This window comes from Ranitomeya imitator, chromosome 1 (assembly GCF_032444005.1).
Source record: "Ranitomeya imitator isolate aRanImi1 chromosome 1, aRanImi1.pri, whole genome shotgun sequence".
Lineage (NCBI taxonomy): Eukaryota > Metazoa > Chordata > Amphibia > Anura > Dendrobatidae > Ranitomeya > Ranitomeya imitator.
Genome location: NC_091282.1, coordinates 734,378,611 through 734,399,316, shown reverse-complemented (window position 1 = coordinate 734,399,316; position 20,706 = coordinate 734,378,611). Strand labels below are relative to the sequence as shown.

The following is a 20,706-nucleotide window of genomic DNA, read 5'->3' as shown; positions in this document are numbered from 1 at the left end:
GGCAGGATGGAAACACGAGAAGCAACACTGCTTCTTAAAGGGAACCAGTCAGAAGGATTGTGCACAGTAACCTAAACACAGTGTCAGGTTGGCGCCGTTATGTGGTTTAAAATGACACCTTGGTTGATGAAATCCTTCGTGTGGTTGCTTAATCTTTATTTTCAGTTTTGAGATAACGATATCCCCGTGGCAGGGTGTGTGTTTCTGATTAGCTATTCATAATGTAGACTGCTGAAAGGTAATGCGGTGAAAAGATTTTAATGTGATCCACAAGTAGTACAACAAACGTTTTGGTCTATCACTGACCTTCCTCAGTGTACGGACTGCTTAGGAACAAAGTAGTGGAGTAGATAGATGTCGTATGTGCAGGGTGGCGATCCTGCTATGGGTATAGTTACCTAAACTTAATTTGATGATTGGTATGTAAATATCCAGAGTGATAAGGTTCAGACATCGGGCTCTCCGGGCGTTCATCCCACTGCCACCATAATCAGGATAACCGCTTGAGACCGGATCTTGCAATTAAATTCAGTGCAAAAGCCCCTATAAGATAGGTCACAGAACCTTATCACTCTGGATATTTACATACCAATCATCATTAAGTTTAGGTAACTATACCTGTCACGGATCCCTTCTCCGTGGTCACTTATTCGTCACGTGCCCGCTCTCACACGCAACTTGGGGTTGTGCCTGCAAGGGTTAATCTATCTCCCCACTCAGTCCAGCATTCAACCTCTGTCCTATGCTGTAATGGGAGCATAAATCACACACCGACCCAGGCCACACACCTGCTCATAAACGCTGCCACCACTCATCGAATACACGGGTCGATGAGTCCCGGAACTAATAATGTCCACCACTCATAAGGCTCACACACCTTAGGCTATGGATTATTTTAGAACATTCATGGTTCAACTTGTTAAAGTTCTATACTTTAATAACAAAAGGTTCAATGCTTACAATAAGAAAAAGGTATAAAAATATGATAATAAAAAGACATACAACTTATGAAAAACAGTATCAAAATAAACAGGAGAAACTTACAGAAATTATCTAACTGGTAGTTGCTTTCTGCTCCCTGAGGGTAGGAAGAATGTAGATTGGATCACACCAGCTTCTCAGGCTTCCCCCATCATGTGAACACAATTCTCTGTCTGCAGCCTAAATTTATAACTTTGGTCTGGAGGTCAGGTTTCTAGACCGGCCCCTTAGGTTAATATCATAATTGCTGGCTTTTTGATTTGCCACGGCCACGCTACTAATGCATATATTATTTTCTCTTGAGACATTTGTGAAAAGGTTCTCAGGAATAGATAACCTCAGGCCACAATTAGCATCTCCCCTCCAAGACCTAGGAGGTGCCAAATGTTCCCTTTCTTCTTGGCCCTAGCTAGACCTCCTGGTGAGATATGGAGACAATTTCTACTAGTCCCAAGGATGTACCTATTAACACCTAGGTGCGACTTGCCTTCAGGACAGATGTTACATTATCACTAGTCACACATATAACCCTAGACATGTCACTACAAACATCTACTATATAATTGTCTAAGGGTCACTTCTGTCTGCCTTTCTGTCTGGCTCGGATATTCATTGGTTGCGGCCTCTGTCCGTCATGGAAATGCAAGTTGCTGATTGGTCTCGCCAGCTGCCTGTCATGGCTGCCGCGACAAATCAGCGACGGCCACAGTCCGATTAGTCCCTCCCTACTCCCCTGCAGTCAGTGCCTAGCGCCCGCTCCATACTCCCCGCAGTCAGCGTCCGCTCCATACTCCCCTCCAGTCACCGCTCACACAGGGTTAATGCCAGTGGTAATGGACCGCGTTATGCCGCGGGTATCTCACTCCGTTACCGCCGCTATTAACCCTGTGTGACCAAATTTTTACTATTGATGCTGCGAATGCAGCATCAATAGTAAAAATATCTAATGTTACAAATAATAAAAAAGGTTATTCTCACCCTCCGACGTGCGCCCTCTCCTCGGCAGTGCAAGCGGCAGGTTCCGGTGCCAAAGATGCTATGCGAAAAGGACCTGCCATGACGTCACGGTCATGTGACCGCGACATCATCACAGGTCCTGCGCTCAATACCAACCCTGGGGCCGGAAGCTGCCGCGTGCACCGCACACAAGCACCAGGGGCCCTCGGAAGGCGAGTATATGTTTATTTTTTATTTTAAGTCTTTTTTAACCTGTTACATACGTGGCTGAGCAATATACTACGTGGCTGGGCAATATACTACGTGGGCTGTGCAATATACTACGTGACTTGCATATTCTAGAATATCCGATAAGTTAGAATCGGGCCACCATCTAGTATGTGTATATGTGTGTATATATATTAATAGATATATAGATATATACACACATACATACACATTTCACCACAATACCCATAGCAGAACCGCCACAAGCCTCCACATACAACATCTACTCCACTATTTTGTTCCTAAGAAGTCAGTACACTGAGGAAGGTCAGTGGTAGACCGAAACATTTCTGTTCTACTTACTTGTGGATCACATTAAAATCTTTTCATCGCATTTCCAAAGTTCAGTGCCACGTTTTATTATATTATAATCACTAATCCTTCACTGACCTGCCCCCCAGTTTACATAATGATTATATATTCAGACTAAAAATAACAAAAAAAACCTTAGGCAGGCACAAGCTGTGACACCTGCGCTGCAGCATAATCACGTGTAATGTGCATATTATTATGGTTGAGGTGATCTTGATATTTAACCCCTTAACCGCCGATACGCCTTTAACCCTGCTGTTCTGTTCGGTCTGGGGAGACCTATTTTGAACTTTGGTATTTTTGGGGGTGTTCAAGATGCGGTTCTGAAACTTGTGCTTGATTGACTTAAATGAGGATGGGTCGGTCGGCCACGGGTTTCAGAGCCGCAGCTTGAATATTTTAAAGAATATTGAAGTTCAAAGTCGGTCATTTTTGACCAACAGAACAGCAGGGTTAAACAGCAGCAGTAAAGGGTACATAAACCACAGCGCCGTTAATTAACGGCGCTGTGGAAAAAGTGAATAGCGCCCCCCCCAGAGTCGGGTTTTCTCTGGGGTCTCAGTTGACGGGGGTAGCAGAGACCCCAGAGAACATGATTCGGGGTTGTTGTTTTTTTTTACCGACCCCCGGGTTGTGATCGCCGGTAATTAACCGTTTACCAGCGGTCGCAAAAAACACAAAACAACGCGATTTCTTATTTAATTTCTCTGTCCTCTGATGTGATCACACATCAGAGGACAGAGAAATGGAGTCCCCAATACTCACCTGTCTCCCGATGGGCGCCACCATCTTGTTCGGCCAAAAAAAAATGGCAGGCGCACTGCGCCCGCCGGCCGGCACCCGGAAGATCTTTGGGGTTTCGGCTGCCAGGGGTAGCCGAGACCCCAAAGAACATGATGTTTTGCGATCGCCGGTAATTAACTGTTTACCGATGGCCGCAAAAAAAAAAGAAAAAAAATATCGTAGTTACTTACCGATAACTGTATTTCTCTGATCCCATGACGGCACCACGGAGAGAGAGAAGGCTCCGCCCTCAGGGACAGGAAACCCACAGGTTAAAAAAGGCGGGACCTCTCCTCCACCTCAGTTTGGTTTACAGAGCCTTGTAAGGAATTTCTGCTGTAACTTAATTGGTTATTTATACACAAGAAAATATAATATATATATATATATATATACATACATACATACATACACTTTTTTTTTTTCTTTGCGACACCGCGTGACTTAAAGCATTGGTAGTGTGAACATCCACACGTGAAGGGAGGGAATGTACGGGTGCCGTCATGGGATCAGAGAAATATCGTTATCGGTAAGTAACTACGATATTCTCTTACCCCATGACGGCACCACGGACAGAATTTCAAAGAATGAGTATTTAGGGTGGGACTACTGCCTCAAGAACTCTTCTACCAAAAGTTAAGTCTGAGGAGGTAGATAGGTCAAGCTGGTAGTGCTTGAAGAATATAGAGGGGGAAGACCAAGTGGCTGCCCTACATATCTGATCAATCGATGCTCCACCACGTTCTGCCCAAGAAGTTGCCACCGACCTGGTTGAATGGGCCTTAATTGTGTCTGGAACTTGTTCCCCGGATGAGGTATATGACATCGTGATGGCATCTTTTACCCATCTCGCTAACGTGGCTTTCGATGCTTTGTGACCCTTATTTGGACCCTTTCCTACACTCCCTTGTAGCTGATAGATAGTGTGTTAGGCATCTCTTCACATCTAGTGTGTGGAGAACTTCCTCTTTTCTGTTTTTAGGATTTGGGCAAAAGGATGGTAAAGCTATCTCCTGGGATCTGTGGAATTTTGATGCCACTTTGGGGAGGTATGATGGGTCAGTTCTAAGGACCACTCTTGTCCTCTAATATTTGGGTTAGAGGTGGGTTAGCTGACAAGGCCTGCAGATCACCAATTCTGCGAGCTGAAGTTAGGGCCACCAACAAACAGGTTTTCAGAAATGATATTTTTAAGGAAGCCTGAGATAAGGGTTCGAAAGGTGCTTTAGTTAGTGCCAAAAGGACTAGGTTCAGATCCCATGGAGGTGCAGTGAGATGTATAACTGGTCTGGACCTAGTTGATGCTTTAATGAACCTTTTTACCCAGTGATTCCCCGCCAAATCCTGGTTATAAAGGGCACCTAATGCTGCAATCTGAACTTTCAGAGTGTTTGTTGCCAAGCCTTTCTCTAATCCTTTTTGTAGAAATTCTAGAACTTCCTGAATTGGGATTTCTTCTGATAGGCTAACCCCCGAACTGGAGACGAACTTTTTCCAGACTTTGCCGTACGCCTTGGTAGTTATTGGTTTTCTACTGGCTAGTAGGGTTGAAATTAAATTTGAAGAAAACCCCCTTTTTGTTAAAAGTTCCCTTTCAAAAGCCAGGCCGTCATATGTAAACTTTTTATTTGTGGGTGATTTACCAGCCCTTGGTGCAGAAGGTCTGGGATATCTGGGAGAACCCACGGATCCGCTATGGACATTAGGCGTAGCCATGGGAACCATATTCTTTTCGGCCAGAACGAGGCTATCATCACTTTGGCTCTGTACTCCCTGTTTTTTTTCAAGACTAAGGGAATTAGAGCTATCGGAGGAAAAGCATAAGCTAGTTGGAAACTCCAGGGAATTAGCAACGCGTCTAGAGCCACTGGACTCCCCCGTGGATCTAGTGAGCAAAAGGCCTTCATTTTCCGGTTTTGATTGTTTGCGAATAAATCTATATCCGGGGCCCCCCATTGATCCACTATGCGGTTGAATATTTCTGTGTTTAACTCCCATTCCTCCTGTTTTAATTGTGTTCTGCTCAAAAAATCTGCAGTCTGATTTTCTAAACCCTTTGATGTGAAGGGCTGTCAGGGAGGACAGGTTGGCTTCTGCTCGTGACAGGATGGAATTTGTTACTTTCATTAGGGATTGAGACCTCGTCCCCCCCTGATGATTTAAATACGCCACTACCACCCTGTTGTCTGTCAGTACTCTCACGTGATGGGAACAAAGGGATGTTAAAAAGTGATTGATGGCGTACTGTACTGCTAAAAGCTCTTTCATGTTTGAAAGCAAGGGCCTTCTCTTCCCTTGACCATGGACCTTGGGCAATCTGACCGTTTAGGTGGGTTCCCCACCCCCAAAGGCTTGCGTCTGTGGTCAGGATTACTGAAACCGGCCACACCCATGGAACCCCTCTCCTGAGATTGGACGGATCAATCCACCAAGCTAGCGAAGCTTTTGTCCGAGAGGATATTTTTAATTGCTTCTCTAGATTTCCTCCTGCGTGGGATTCCGCCTCTAGTATCTCCCACTGGAGATCTCTCGAGTGGCTCTGAGCCCACTGAACTGCTCGGATGCAAACTGTCATTGACCCCAGTATGGACATGACTCTCCTTAAAGTGACCCGCAGAGTGAGACTCAAATGGTCCACTAGACGTATCATGTAGGATACTTTTGTTTCCAGCAGACGACATTCTTGTTTTGTTGAAACTATTATTATCCCTAAGTACTGTTGCACTTGTGATGGGATAAGCCTGGATTTTTCCAGGTTCAATAACCATCCTAGATTTGATAGGGCTAACATCACTCTGTCTAGTTGCTGACTGCATTGTAGAGGGGATCTGCCCATCACTAGGAGGTCGTCCAGATAAGGGACGATCAATACATCTTGTTCCCTTAGGTGGGCCATTACTTCCGCCATTAATTTTGTAAACACCCTTGGGGCAATGGCTAGACCAAACGGAAGTGCTCTGTATTGGTAATGTTTTAGTTTCCCGTGTATCATCACCGCCACTCAGGTATTTTTGGAAATCCGGATGATTGGCACATGATAATATGCGTCTTTTAGGTCTATAACAGTCATGAAACAAGACGGGAGAAGGGATCCGACATGATTTTATTGTTTCCATTTTGAATTTCTCTATCACCAGGTATTTGTTCAATTGCCTCAAATTTATTATTACCCTGAAAGTTCCGTCTGGCTTCGTTCGAAGAAAGAGCGGAGAATAGAACCCCGTTGTCTCTTCCTGTTGTGGAACTTCCTGTACAACTTTCTTTTCCAGAAGACTGAGGACTCCTTTCTGGATGCTCAGTTGCTCGACCTCCGACTTCCTTTGTGGTGTTACCACAAATTGATTGTGTGGTCTTGTGTAAAACATTAGCTCTAGGCCCGTCTTTATTATGTTTAAAGTCCAAGTACTTCCAGAAATTTTTTCCCAGGTTTGAAGAAAGTAGGTCAGTCTCCCTCCTACCTGGGGCGCACCCTCATTGTGGCTGTTTTTTATTATCCGGTTTGTTGAACATGAAACCTCCTCTTTTGAATTTTTTGTCTTCCCACCCCTTTTTTTGTTTTTTTGGGGGGGCGCCTTTGCATGAATCTCCTCCCTCGAAATGGCCGCCTATAGGATTGATTTGGAAATCCTGGAAAGGCTTTCTTTTTATCTACCGCTTTCTCGAGGACATCGTCTAGGGTGGGTCCGAACAAAAATTCACCATCACACGGTAAGGAACATAGCTTAGCTTTAGTTTGCAAGTCACCCGGCCAGCACTTCAGCCATAGTGCTCTCCTGGCTGCATTTGAGAATGAAGCTGATCTTGCTGTCAGCCTTACCGAGTCTATGGAAGCATCTGCTACCGCTTTCTCGAGGACATCGTCTAGGGTGGGTCCGAACAAAAATTCACCTTCGCACGGTATGGAACATAGCTTAGCTTTAGTTTGCAAGTCACCCGGCCAGCACTTCAGCCATAGTGCTCTCCTGGCTGCATTTGAGAATGAAGCTGATCTTGCTGTCAGCCTTACCGAGTCTATGGAAGCATCTGCTAAATATGCCGCCGCCCCTCTCATAGCTGACACGGAGTCCAATATAGACTCTCTTGGGGTTTTATTTTTTAATTGAGTTTCTAGGTGATCCAACCAAACCATCAGCGCTCTAGCTGTGCATGTAGCAGCTATACCGGGTTTCAATCCCCCACTGGCGGCTTCCCAGGACCCTTTTAAGAAGACGTCGGCCCTCTTATCCATAGGATCCTTGAGGGTTCCCATATCCTCAAAGGGCAGGGCGAATTTTTTAGAAGCCTTTGCAATAGCGACATCTAATTTTGGCGCCTTTCCCCATGAGGCACAGGCTAGGTCATCCAATTGGTATTTCCTTTTAGGGGTTAACAATACTTTTTTATCCGGCCTTTTCCACTCCTTTATTAGGGCCTGTATTTTTTCGTTTAATGGAAACACTGTTTCTTTTGTTCCTGGCCACTAAACATAAGATCTTGCACAGATTTTTTAGAACGAGTGTCCGCCAGACCCATGGTTGCCCTAACCATTTTTACCAACGCATCCGTTTCTTCAATTGGGAAACAGTTGCAGCCGCTTTCTGAAGATGCGGAGGAAGACGCTGAGGCTGTAGAGCTATCCGAACCATCATGCGTGCTATCTTCCTCGCTGGAACTATAATCTGGGGTTTTTTCTTTACGTTTCCTCTTACGGCTTTTTACGCTTTTTAGTGCGTCTGCCACTTTGGTTTTAATTAAGTCTTTAAGCTCAGACGTGAATTTCGGAGTCTCCTCACTAATGGTGTTCTCTATGCATAAAGCACAGAGCTTTTTGACCCATGTATCTGGCAAATCTACCGAGCAAAGCGGGCACACTATGCTTAGTTTTCGTCTGGCATTTCTTTCCCTAAGAAAACAATAAACCCCTATTAGAATATACACTTTCACGGAGGTCACTTACCCTCCTATCGTGAGGAAGATACCGGTTCTGGTCTTGGGGACGCCTCCCTCCATTTGGACCACCGTTTTCCTCCTGGATCCCTCGGAGCCTCTGCTGCGTTGGGATCCTGAACTGCTGCGCTGTATAGGCCTTTCTCTCAGAAGAACAGCGCTCTTTCGGGTCTTTTCTTACAGGGGTCTGTGGAATTTCTTCCACCGACTGCTCTATTCCACTCATAGTGGTGTTATTTGAGCAGCGGTATCCATATTTCCCACCGGTTTTATCCTCATAGTGCGGCGCAAGGTAACATCCGGTTTACCCAGAGGTACCCTGCGCCGCCCCGGAAGTGACCCCCGCGCCTGCGCAGTAACGCCGGGCCTCGCGCGCGCTCCACTGGCTGCTGGCTCACAGAAGGGACGGAGAGCTGCCGCAGCAGCCACTGCACCCTGTATTAGCCCTCCTGTCGGTGACTGGCGTCACCTCCTCCTATGAGCCCTTTAGACCGGCGGAGTTACTCCAGGTAGCCGCTGCTACCTATTACCGGCTGCTTATTTAGAAAGGGAAGTGGAGAGGCAGACTTGGTCCTTTTCACTGCCTCCCCTCCACACATACCCACGAGGTCCGCCGACCCCGGAATGTGTCTTCAGGGAGGATATCCACCCGTGACCGTGGCAGGGCCCCCCGCTGCCTGTACTCAGCCCGATGGTCCCTGGAATCTGGTAAGCTGTGAGTTCCCCGTCAGTGACAGGAAACCGAACTGAGGTGGAGGAAAGGTCCCGCCTTTTTTAACCTGTGGGTTTCCTGTCCCTGAGGGCGGATCCCTCTCTCTCCGTGGTGCCATCATGGGGTAAGAGAAAAAGCTATGTGTCATTCTCTGTCGTCTGAGATGATTGCACATCAGAGGACAGAGAAATAGGGGGATTCGGGGACACTGTTATACTTACCGGTGTCCCTGGGTCCTCCTGCATCCCCTCCTGGCCGCCGGCTTCTTCCTCCGTTAAGAAAATGGTGGGCGCATGCGCAGTGCGCCCGCCATGATCTGCCAGCCGGCAGCTAGAGAAGTTGGGGCTAAATTTAGGGTTAGGGCTGGGGCTAAATTTAGGGTTAGGGCTAGGCTTCTTTCACACTTGCGTCGGTACGGGGTCGTCGCAATGCGTTGGCCCGACGTACGTTGTGAAAATTGTGCACAACGTGGGCAGCGGATGCAGTTATTCAACTAATCCGCTGCCCAGTCTATGTCCTGGGGAGGAGGGGGTGGAGTTACAGCCACGCATGTGCGGTCAGAAATGGCGGACGTGACGTACAAAAAAAAGTTACATTGAACATTTTTTTTTTTTTACGACGGTCTGCCAAAACACAACAGATCTAGTGCTCGATGGACGCGACGTGTGGCCATGTATCGCGATCCGTCGGCAATGCAAGTCTATGGGTAAAAAACGCATCCTGCGGGCACATTTGCAGTATCCGTTTTTTGTCCAAAACGATGGATTGAGACGGATGCCACACGACGCAAGTGTGAAAGTAGCCTTAGGGCTAGGGTTGGGGCTAAAGTTAGGGCTAGGGTTGCGGCTGAAGTTAGGGTTAGAGTTGGGATTGGGGTTAGGGTTTGGATTAGGGTTGGCATTAGGGTTACGCTTGGGATTAGGGTTAGGTTTGGGATTAGGGTTAGGTTTGAGGTTAGGGTTGAGATTAGGATTAGGGGTGTGTTGGATTTAGGGTTTTGATAAGGGTTATGGTCAGGGTTAAGATTAACGTAAGGGTTGTGATTAGGAATATGGATCGGGTTGGGATTAGGGGCGTGTTGGGGTTAGGGTTGGAGTTAGAATTGGAAGGGTTTCCACTGTTTAGGTACATCAGGGGGTCTCCAAACCAGACAGCCAATTTTGCTCTCAAAAAGTCAAATGGTGCTCCCTCCCTTCTGAGCTCTGCCATGCGCCCAAACAGTGGTTTACCCCCACATATGGGGCATCAGCGTACTCGGGATAAATTGGCAAACAACTTTTGGGGTCCAATTTCTCCTGTTACCCTTGTGAAAATAAACTTGGGGGCCTAAAATCTTTTTTGTGGAAAAAAAATATTTTTTATTTTCACGACTCTGCATTATAAACTTCTGTGAAGCACTTGGGCATTCAAAGTTCTCACCACACATCTAGATAAGTTCCTTAGGGGGTCTAGCTTCCAAAATGGGGTCACTTGTGGGGGGTTTCTACTTTTTAGGTACATCAGGGGCTCTGCAAATGCAACATAACGCCCGCAAACCATTCTATCAAAGTCTGCATTCCAAAACGGCGCTCCTTCTCTTCCGTGCGCCCAAACAGTAGTTCCCCCCACATATGGGGTATCAGCCTACTCAGCATAAATTGCACAATAAATTTTGGGGTCCAATTTCTCCTGTTACCCTTGTGAAAGTAAAAATTTGGGGGTGAAAAGATCATTTTTGTGGAAAAAAAATATGATTTTTTTATTTTCATGGCTCTATATTATAAATTTCTGTGAAGCAGTTGGGGGTTCATAGTGCTCACCACACATCTAGATATGCTCTTTGGGGGGGGTCTAGATTCCAAAATGGAGTCACTTGTGGGGGGTTTCTACTGTTTAAGCACATCAGGGGCTCTCCAAACGCGACATGGCATCTGATCTCAATTCCAGCCAATTCTACATTGAAAAAGTAAAACGGCACTCCTTCTCTTCGAAGCTCTGCGGTGCGCCCAAACAGTGGTTTACCCCCACATATGGGGTATCGACGTATTCAGGCGTAATTGCACAACAACTTTTGTGGTCCAATTTCTCCTGTTACCCTTGTAAAAATAAGAATTTGTAGGCAAAAAGATCATTTTTGTGTAAACAAATGCTATTTTTTATTTTCACGGCTCTACTTTATAAACTTCTGTGAAGCACATGGGGGTTTAAAGTGCTCACCACACATCTAGATAAGTTCCTTAACCCCTTCATGACCTTGGGATTTTTCGTTTTTCCGTGTTCGTTTTTCACTCCCCTCCTTCCCAGAGCCATAACTTTTTTATTTTTCCGTCAATTTGGCCATGTGAGGGCTTATTTTTTGCGGGACGAGTTGTACTTTTGAACGACATCATTGGTTTTAGCATGTCGTGTACTAGAAAACGGGGGGAAAATTCCAAGTGCGGTGAAATTGCAAAAAAAAGTGCAATCCCACACTTGTTTTTTGTTTGGCTTTTTTGCTAGGTTCACTAAATGCTAAAACTGACCTGACATTATGAACTCGTACTGACCTGGAGAATCATAGACACCTAACAAGACTAGGTTATTTTTTATCTAAGTGGTGAAAAAAAATTCCAAACTTTGCTATAAAAAAAAAAACAAAATTGCGCCATTTTCCGATACTCGTAGTGTCTCCATTTTTCGTGATCTGGGGTCGGTTGAGGGTTTATGTTTTGCGTGCCGAGATGACGTTTTTCATGATAGCATTTTGGTGCAGATACGTTCTTTTGATTGCCCGTTATTGCATTTTAATGCAATGTCGCAGCGACCTAAAAAACGTAATTCTGGCGTTTCGATTTTTTTTTTCTCGCTACACCGTTTAGCGATCAGGTTAATGCTTTTTTTAATGGATAGATCGAGCGATTCTGAGCGCGGCGATACCAAATGTGTAGATTTGATTTTTTTTTTTTTTATTGATTTATTTTGATTGGGGCGAAAGGGGGGTGATTTAAACTTTTATATTTATTTTTTTCACTTTTTTTTTACTTTTGCCATGCTTTAATAGCCAAGCAGGCACAACTCGATCACCTCTGCTACATAGCAGCGATCTGCTGATCGCTGCTATGTAGCAGAAATGGAGGTGTGCTGTGAGCGCCGACCACAGGGTGGCGCTCACAACCACCGGTGATCAGTAATCATAGAGGTCTCTGGGACCTCTATGGTTACCATCCTGACGCATCGCCGACCCCCGATCATGTGACGGGGTCGGTGATAACGTCATTTCCGGCCGCCTGGCCGGAAGCGGTAGTTAAATGCCGCTGTCTGCGTTTGACAGCGGCATTTAACTAGTTAATAGGTGCGGGCAGATCGCGATTCTGCCCGCGCCTTTTACGGGCATATGTCAGCTGTTCAAAACAGCTGACATGTCCCGGCTTTGATGTGGGCTCACCGCGGAGCCCTGCATCAAAGCAGGGGATCGGACCTCGGACGTACTATCCCGTCCGAGGTCAGAAAGGGGTTAAGGGGTCTAGTTTCCAAAATGGTGTTACTTGTGGAGCGTTTCCACTGTTTAGGCACATCAGGGGCTCTCTAAACTTGACATGGCATCAGATCTCAATTACAGCCAATTCTGCATTGAAAAAGTTAAACGGCACTCCTTCTCTTCCAAGCTCTGCCGTGCGCCCATACAGTGGTTTACCCCCACATATGGGGTTTCAGCGTATTCAGGAGAAATTGCACAACAAAATTTATGGTTAAATTTCTGTTTTTACACCTGTGAAAATAAAAAAAAATGGTTCTGAAGTAAAATGTTTGCAAAAAAAAAGTTAAATGTTCATGTTTTCCTTCCACATTGTTTCAGTTCCTGTGAAGCACGTAAAAGGTTAATAAACTTCTTGAATGTGGTTTTGAGCACCTTGAGGGGTGCAGTTTTTAGAATGGTGTCACACTTGGTTATTTTCCATCATATAGACCTCTCAAAATAACTTCAAATGTGATGTGGTCCCTAAAAAAAAAAAAAATGGTGTAAAAATGAGAAATTGCTGGTCAACTTTTAACCCTTATAACTCCCTTACAAAAAAAAAATTGTGGTTCCAAAATTGTGCTGATTTAAAGTAGACATGTGGGAAAGGTTATTTGTTACCGTATATACTCTAGTATAAGCCGACCCGAGTATAAGCCGACCCCCCTAATTTTGCCACAGAACACTGGAAAAGCTTAATGACTCGAGTATAAGCCTAGGGTAGAAAATACAGCGGCTACTGGTAAATTTCAAAAATATAATGCTCCATAAAGTTCATCATGGGCCCATATAATGCTCCATACAGTTGATGGTGGGCCCATATAATGCTCCATACAGTTGATGATGGGCCCATATAATGCTCCATACAGTTGATGATGGGCCCATATAATGCTCCATACAGTTGATGATGTGCCCATAAGAAGCTCCATAGAAAAATATGCCAAATGTAATGCTGCATACAGTTCATTATGGCCCCATAAGATGCTTTATTTAAAACTGTGCCATATAGAATGCTCCATACAATTCATTATTGCCCCATAGATGCTCCATATAAAGCTGTGCCATAGAATGCTCCATACATTTCATTATTGCCCCATAGATGCTCCATATATAGCTGTGCCATATAGAATGCTCCATACATTTCATTATTGCCCCATAAGATGATCCATATATAGCGGTGCCACATGTAATGCTGCAATAAAAAAAAAAAAGACATACTCACCTCTCCTTGCTTGCTGCCCCTCAGCGTCCCGTCTCTCCGCACTGACTGTTCAGGCAGAGGGCGGCGCGCACACTAATACGTCATCATGCCCTCTGACCTGAACAGTCACAGCAAGAGGACGGGAAGACGGAGCGGAGCCCGGCGGGTGGAACGCGGACAGGTGACACTGAAATACTCACCTGCTCCGGCGTGGTCCCTGGCAGCTTCTCCCGGACAGATGGTCTCCGGCGCCCGCAGCTTCTTCCTGTAGTAAGCGGTCACGTGGGACCGCTCATTACAGGAATGAATATGCGGCTCCACCCCTATGGGAGTGGAGTCCATATTCATTGCTTTAATGAGCGGTCCCACGTGACCGCTGAACAGAGGAAGAGCTGCGGCACCCAGAGACCATGGGACAGGTAGGGACAGCGACAGGAGCGCCGGAATTAGGTGAGTATATGACAGTCCTCTCTCCCCCTCACCCGCCGAAAATGACTCAAGTATAAGCCGAGAGGGGACTTTCAGCCCAAAAATTTGGGCTGAAAATCTCGGCTTATACCCGAGTATATACGGTAACTATTTTTTGTGACATATCTCTGATTTAAGGGCATAAAAATACAAAGTTTAAAAATTGCAAAATTTTAAAAATTTTCGCCATATTTCCGTTTTTTCATAAATAATCACAAGTAATATGGAGGAAATGTTACCACTAACATGAAGTACAATATGTCACGAAAAAAAACAAACTCTGCATCAGCGGGATCTGTTACAGTGTTCCAGAGTTATAACCTCAAAGTGACAGTGGTCAGAATTGTAAAAATTGGCTCGGTCATTAAGTACCAAATTGGCTCTGTCACTAAGGGGTTAAAGAAAGAAAAAAAAAAACCTTGAAAATGGCACACGCCATGCCTCCACAGTAGCAGTTATCGGTTTATGGAAGTGATTCGATAGTTGCTATTGCGCCTCCAAGATGACGCCACCGATGCAGTAGCACCTCTATATACCGGATAGCTGCTACTGTGTAGGCGTGGTGGGAGCCATTTTCAAATATTTATAAAAAATAAAAAACAATCCTTCGCATGTGTTATATGTGCATATAATTATGGTTGAGGTTATCCTGATATTTAAAAAAAAAAAAAAAAAACTATCAGGATAACCTCAACCATAATAATTATATGGACATGACATATGCGATTAAGTTACAGCGTAGCTGTCATGGCTGCCGCCTACAGAAGGTTTTTTTCCCCAGTACATATATACATAAATACATACTAAATGGTGTCCCGATTCTAACGCATGGGTATTCTAGAATATGCATGTCAATGTAGTATATTGCCCAGCCATGTACTATATTGCCCAGCCACATAGTATACAGCACAGAGCCACGTAGTATATTGCCCAGTCACATAGTATATTGGTCAGTCACGTAGTATATTGCCCAGCCTCGTATGTAACAGGTTAAAAAAAAAAAAACCTTAAACTAAAAAATAAACATATACTCACGTACCGAGGGCCCCTTGTAGTCCTAGTGCTTGCGTACGGTGCACGCGGCAGCTCCCAGGGTTGGTATGAGCGCAGGACCTGTGATGACGTAGCGGTCACATGACCTTGACACCATGGAAGGTCCTTCTAGCATATCATCCTTGCCACCGGAACCTGCCGCTTGCACTGCCGAGGAGAGGGTGCACGTCGGAGGGTGAGAATAACCTTTTTTTTTTTAATATTATTTGTAACATTAGATCTTTTTACTATTGATGCTGCATACGCAGTATCAATAGTAAAAAAGTTGGTCACACAGGGTTAATAGCAGCGTTAATGGAGTGCGTTACACCGCGGCATAACGCGGTCCATTAACGCTGCCATTTACCCTGTGTGAGGGCTGACTGGAGGGGTGTATGGAGCGGGCACTGACGGCGGGGAGGAAGGAGCAGCCATTTTTCCGCCGGACTGTGCCCGTCGCTGATTGGTCGTGGCAATGGTCGTGGGCGTTTTGCCACAACCAATCAGCAACTTGGATTTCCATGACAGACAGAGGCTGCGACCAATGAATATCTGTGACAGAAAGACAGACGGAAGTGACCCTTAGATATATATATATATATATAGATAGATATAGATAGATATATATCTATATATAGAACACCATATGGCACACCATAGAAAGGTGTGCCATATAGTGCTTATATATCATTATGTAAACTAGGGGACAGATGACCTTCATTATGAATAGCTAAGCAAAGCCGCACAAAGATACCCCCCTCCAGGCCGCCCCGAGGCACGAGCAAATCAATATCTAAAAACTGAATAAACATTGAACAACCACAACACGGATTTCATCAACCAAGATATTGTAATCAGTATAACAGCTGTGCAAAATCCTGCTGACAGGTTCCCTTTAACCCCTTTCTGACATCGGACGTAATAATCCGTGATTGTGCCCTGGGCCCATTTGACCCAGGACGGATTATTACGTCCTCGCGATCGCCCACGGGCTGTCAGCTGACACCCGGCAATAACTGCCAGTTGCGGGCACACACCCCTCCCGACACTTTAACCCCTGAAATGGAAATGCTGGGATCGAAAGTGATGGAAGCAATCCGGGAGCTAGCCACTCTGCCTTTGGATCGGAGACCACGCAGTGTGACGTTGGGTCCCGATCGTTGCCATGGTGACCCGATACAGTCATGATCAGCAACTATCAGTGCAGAGCTAACAGTTTGTACAGCACAAGGATGCTGCTGCATCCCCATGCTATACAAGCAATCAGCCTGCAAAAGTAAAAAAATAAATAAAAAGATATTGTATCTACAAATAAATATAAAAGTACACATTTGGTATCATCGCGTCCACAACGACCCGACCTATAAAACTGACCCCTAAAAAATAAAAGGCTAAGGGTATGTTCACACGTTCAGGATTTCCATCCTTTTTTTTTCAGGACAGTTTTTTTAAAAAACTGCAGCTCTTGGCAGAAAACGCAGGTCCTTTTTTTGTCCTTTTTTGATGCGTTTTTGATGCGTTTTTTGATGCGTTTTTTTATCCTTTTTTTTACTGTGTGTTTCCTAGGAAGCTTTTTAGGGCTAAAATGGCTGAAAATACCCTAACCCTACCCCTAACCCTAACCCTACCCCTACCCCTACCCCTAACCCTACCCCTAACCCTAACCCTAACCCTACCCCTAACCCTACCCCTAACCCTACCCCTAACCCTACCCCTAACCCTACCCCTAACCCTATTCTAACCTTAGTGAAAAAAAAAAAAAAAAAATTCTTAATTTTTTTATTGTCCCTACCAATGGGGGTGACAAAGTGGGGGGGGTGTCATTTACTATTTTTTTATTTTGATCACTGAGATAGGTTATATCTCAGTGATCAAAATGCACTTTGGAGCGAATCTGCCGGCCGGCAGATTCGGCGGGCGCACTGCGCATGCGCCCGCCATTTTGCAAGATGGCGGCGCCCAGGGAGAAGACGGCCGGACGGACACCGGGACGCCGGGTAAGTATAAGGGGGGGAGATTATGGCACGGGGGGGGCATCGGAGCACTGGGGGGGGGCATCGGAGCACGGGGGGGGGCATCGGAGCACGGGGGGGCGGGATCGGAGCACGGGGGGGCAGCCACACTCCGCCCACGCACTTCCGCCCGCTCCCCCGCACTTCCTGCTGCAGCGGTTCTGCACATCAAATCGCAGTAAAACCCGCAGATATATTTTTGATCTGCGGGTTTTACTGCGATTTTGACCTCACAATGGAGGTCTATGGGTGCAGAACCGCTGCGGTTCAGGAAGAAGAATTGACATGCTCCTTCTTTTTTCCGGGAGCTATTCAGCGCGGCTTTTTTTTTACAATTTCCGGACCATGTGCACAGTGTGTCCTGTTTTCCATAGGGTACAGTGTACTGTACCCTGCATGGAAAACAGCTGCGGAACCGCAGCGGCAAAACCGCCGCGGTTCCGCGGTAAAAAACGCACTGTGTGAACATGGCCTAAGGCTACTTTCACACTAGCGTCGGAATCTGCCCGTCGCAATGCGTCGGGCCGAGATTCCGACGCTAGCGTTTGATGCGCCGCACAACGAGTGCAGCAGGTGCATTTCTCCGATGCATCCGCTGCCCCATTGTGAGGTGCGGGGAGGTGGGGGCGGAGTTCCGGCCGCGCATGCGCGGTCGGAAAAAGCGGTCCGTCGGCAGCAAAAAACGTTACATTTAACGTTTTTTGCCCCCGGCGGTCCGCCACAACATGGCGCAACCGTCGCACGACGGTTGCTACGTGTGGCAATGCAACGCTAATGTTAATCTATGGGGCAAAAACGCATCCTGCCAACAACTTTGCAGGATGCATTTTTTGCCATAAACGACGCATTGCGACGTATTGCAAAAAACGCCAGTGTGAAAGTAGCCTAAAAGCAATGCTTTATCATCATACAGCCAAACAAAAAGTGGAATAAAATGCGATCAAAAAGACAGACATAAATAAACATAGTACCGCTGAAATAATCATCCTGTCCCGCAAAAAACAAGCCATAATACAGTTCCATCAGCAGAAAAATAAAGTTATAGCTCTCAGAATAAGGCGATGCAAAAATAATTTTTTTCTGTAAAAATATTTTTATTGTGTAAAAGCACCAAAACAAGCAAAAACAAACAAAAAAAAAAGATATAAATGACGTAGCGCTGTAATAGTACTGACCCGAAAAAAACTGCCTTATCAACAATGGATCCCTTTCATCTGAATCACACCACTCATTTAGATGGAAAACCCAAAGTAAGTGCTCAGCGTAGAGCTCCAGATAAATGTCATCCCAAACGTTTTGTAAAATGTTTATCATAAAAGCTTCGACTCAATCCACAAAAAAAAAAAAATGCAAGCCCTCACTAAAGTCTATCATCTGAAATAGAGGGGGCTTCCATGTTACTGGTTGTAAAAAGGCTCTAGAAAAGAAATGGCTCCGTAACCCTCCAAAAGAAGTGCGGCAAATTCTGCGCTCCCAAATCCAAATGCCCCCTCCCTCTCTTCTGAGACCACAGTGTACCTAAACCATATATAGTGTACAAATGTTTGGCATTTCTGAAGCGATGAGAGCCCACCTAACTTATGGGCGCATGCCTCCAGAAGCACGGGCTGGGCATAACATACTGGTGACTACAGCACGTGTACCAGTCACTACAGGGAGCGTACCAGTCACTACAGAGGCAGTTTGCAAATTTCACTCGCCAACATTCATTGATGCTTGTTTCTGGAAAATACACATGGAATCAAATTCGACACTACACCTGTAGATAAATTCCACAAGGGGTGTAATTTCCATAATGGGGTCACTTGAGAAGGGGAAAAGATTCTGCTCTTCTAGCAATTAGGGGCTCTGCATGTGGAGTCCGCAAACTGTTCTAGGAAAATCTGCACTCCAGGAGGCAAATAGCACTTCGTTCCTCCCGAATCTCTCCGTAAGGCCAAGTAGTACTGTACAGCCACATATGGGGTATTGCCACGTTCAGTAGAAATAGTTGGACAAATTTTGGTGCCATTTTTACCCACTTCTTTGGTGAAAATGTAAAATCTGTGGCTAAAACAAAATTAAATTTTGGTGGTAAAAAAAAAAATGTAGTTATTTTTTCTTCACTGCCCAATGGTAAAAAAATTCTGACACACCCATGGTGTCAATGAGATCACTACACCCCTAGATGAATTCATTGAGAGGTGTAGTTTGTAAAATTGGGTCACTTATGGGGGGGGTCTGCTGCTCTGCCAACTCATGGGCTCTCCCACTGGGTCATGGCACCTGCAAACCATAACCGCAAAATCTGGCGCTCTTTGCCTTCTGAGCTTTTCGCTGTGCCTGAAAAATGTTTTCCCGATTACAGTAGGGTAATTGACACTCAGAAGAAAAAAAAAAAAAAAAAGGGACCTCCGTTTGTTGTAAAAAAAAAAAAACCCAAAATATACCGTTTATACTCGAGTATAAGCCGACCCCCCTAATTTTGCCACAAGAAACTGGGAAAACTTATTGACTCGAGTATAAGCCTAGGGTGGAAAATGCAGCAGCTACCGGTGAATTTCAAAAATAAAAATAGATGCTCCATACCGTTCATTCTTGCCCCATAGCTGTGCCATATAGTGCTCTGCACCGTTCTTTATTGCCCCATAGCTGTGCCATATAGTGCTCTGCACCGTTCATTATTGCCCCATAGCTGTGCCATATAGTGCTCTGCACCGTTCATTATTGCCCCATAGCTGTGCCAAATAGTGCTCTGCACCGTTCATTCTTGCCCCATAGCTGTGCCATATAGTGCTCTGCACCGTTCATTCTTGCCCCATAACTGTGCCATATAGTGCTCTGCACCGTTCATTCTTGCCCCATAACTGTGCCATATAGTTCTCTGCACCGTTCATTCTTGCCCCATAGATGCTCCGTATAAAGCTGTGCCACTGCTGCTGCTGCTGCAATAAAAAAAAAAATGCCATACTCACCTCTCTTGCTTGCAGCTCCTCAGCGTCCCGTCCCGGCGTCTACGCACTGACTGATCAGGCAGAGGGCGGCGCGCACACTATATGCGTCATCGCGCCCTCTGACCTGAACAGTCAGTGCCAGAGGACGGGAAGATGGAGCGGCGCGATTATATACTATATAATTGTCTAAGGGTCACTTCTGTCTGTCTGTCTCAGATATTCATTCGTCGCGGCCTCTGTTATGGAAATCCAAGTCGCTGATTTGCCACGACCAATCAGCAACAGGCACAGTCCGGAAGAAAACGGCAGCTCCTTCCTCCCTGCAGTCAGTGCTTGACGCCGGTAATCGGTCCATGCTGCGATCTCGCGAGATGACGTAGCGGGACAGCTACGTCATCATCTCGAGAAACCACAATGCACTCTTCAGACCGGAGCGCGCGCGAGGACCATCGGTAATCGGCTGCTTCGATATTTTTTTTTTTTTAACAGGGATATGGTGCATACTACGTGGCTCGGTGCTGTATACTACGCGGCTCGGCAATATACGACGTGGACATGCATATTCTAGAATACCTGATGCATTAGAATCGGGCCACCATCTAAAAAATATATATAAAATATATATTTATATATAAAATGTATATTAT

General features: G+C 45.6%; 1 protein-coding gene across 1 annotated transcript in view; it reads right to left on the bottom strand.

The window, feature by feature from the left end:
- PPM1A (protein phosphatase, Mg2+/Mn2+ dependent 1A) overlaps positions 1-20,706 on the bottom strand; it is a 113,369-nt gene that overhangs the window by 37,627 nt on the left and 55,036 nt on the right. The gene's annotated exons all lie outside the window — the stretch shown is intronic.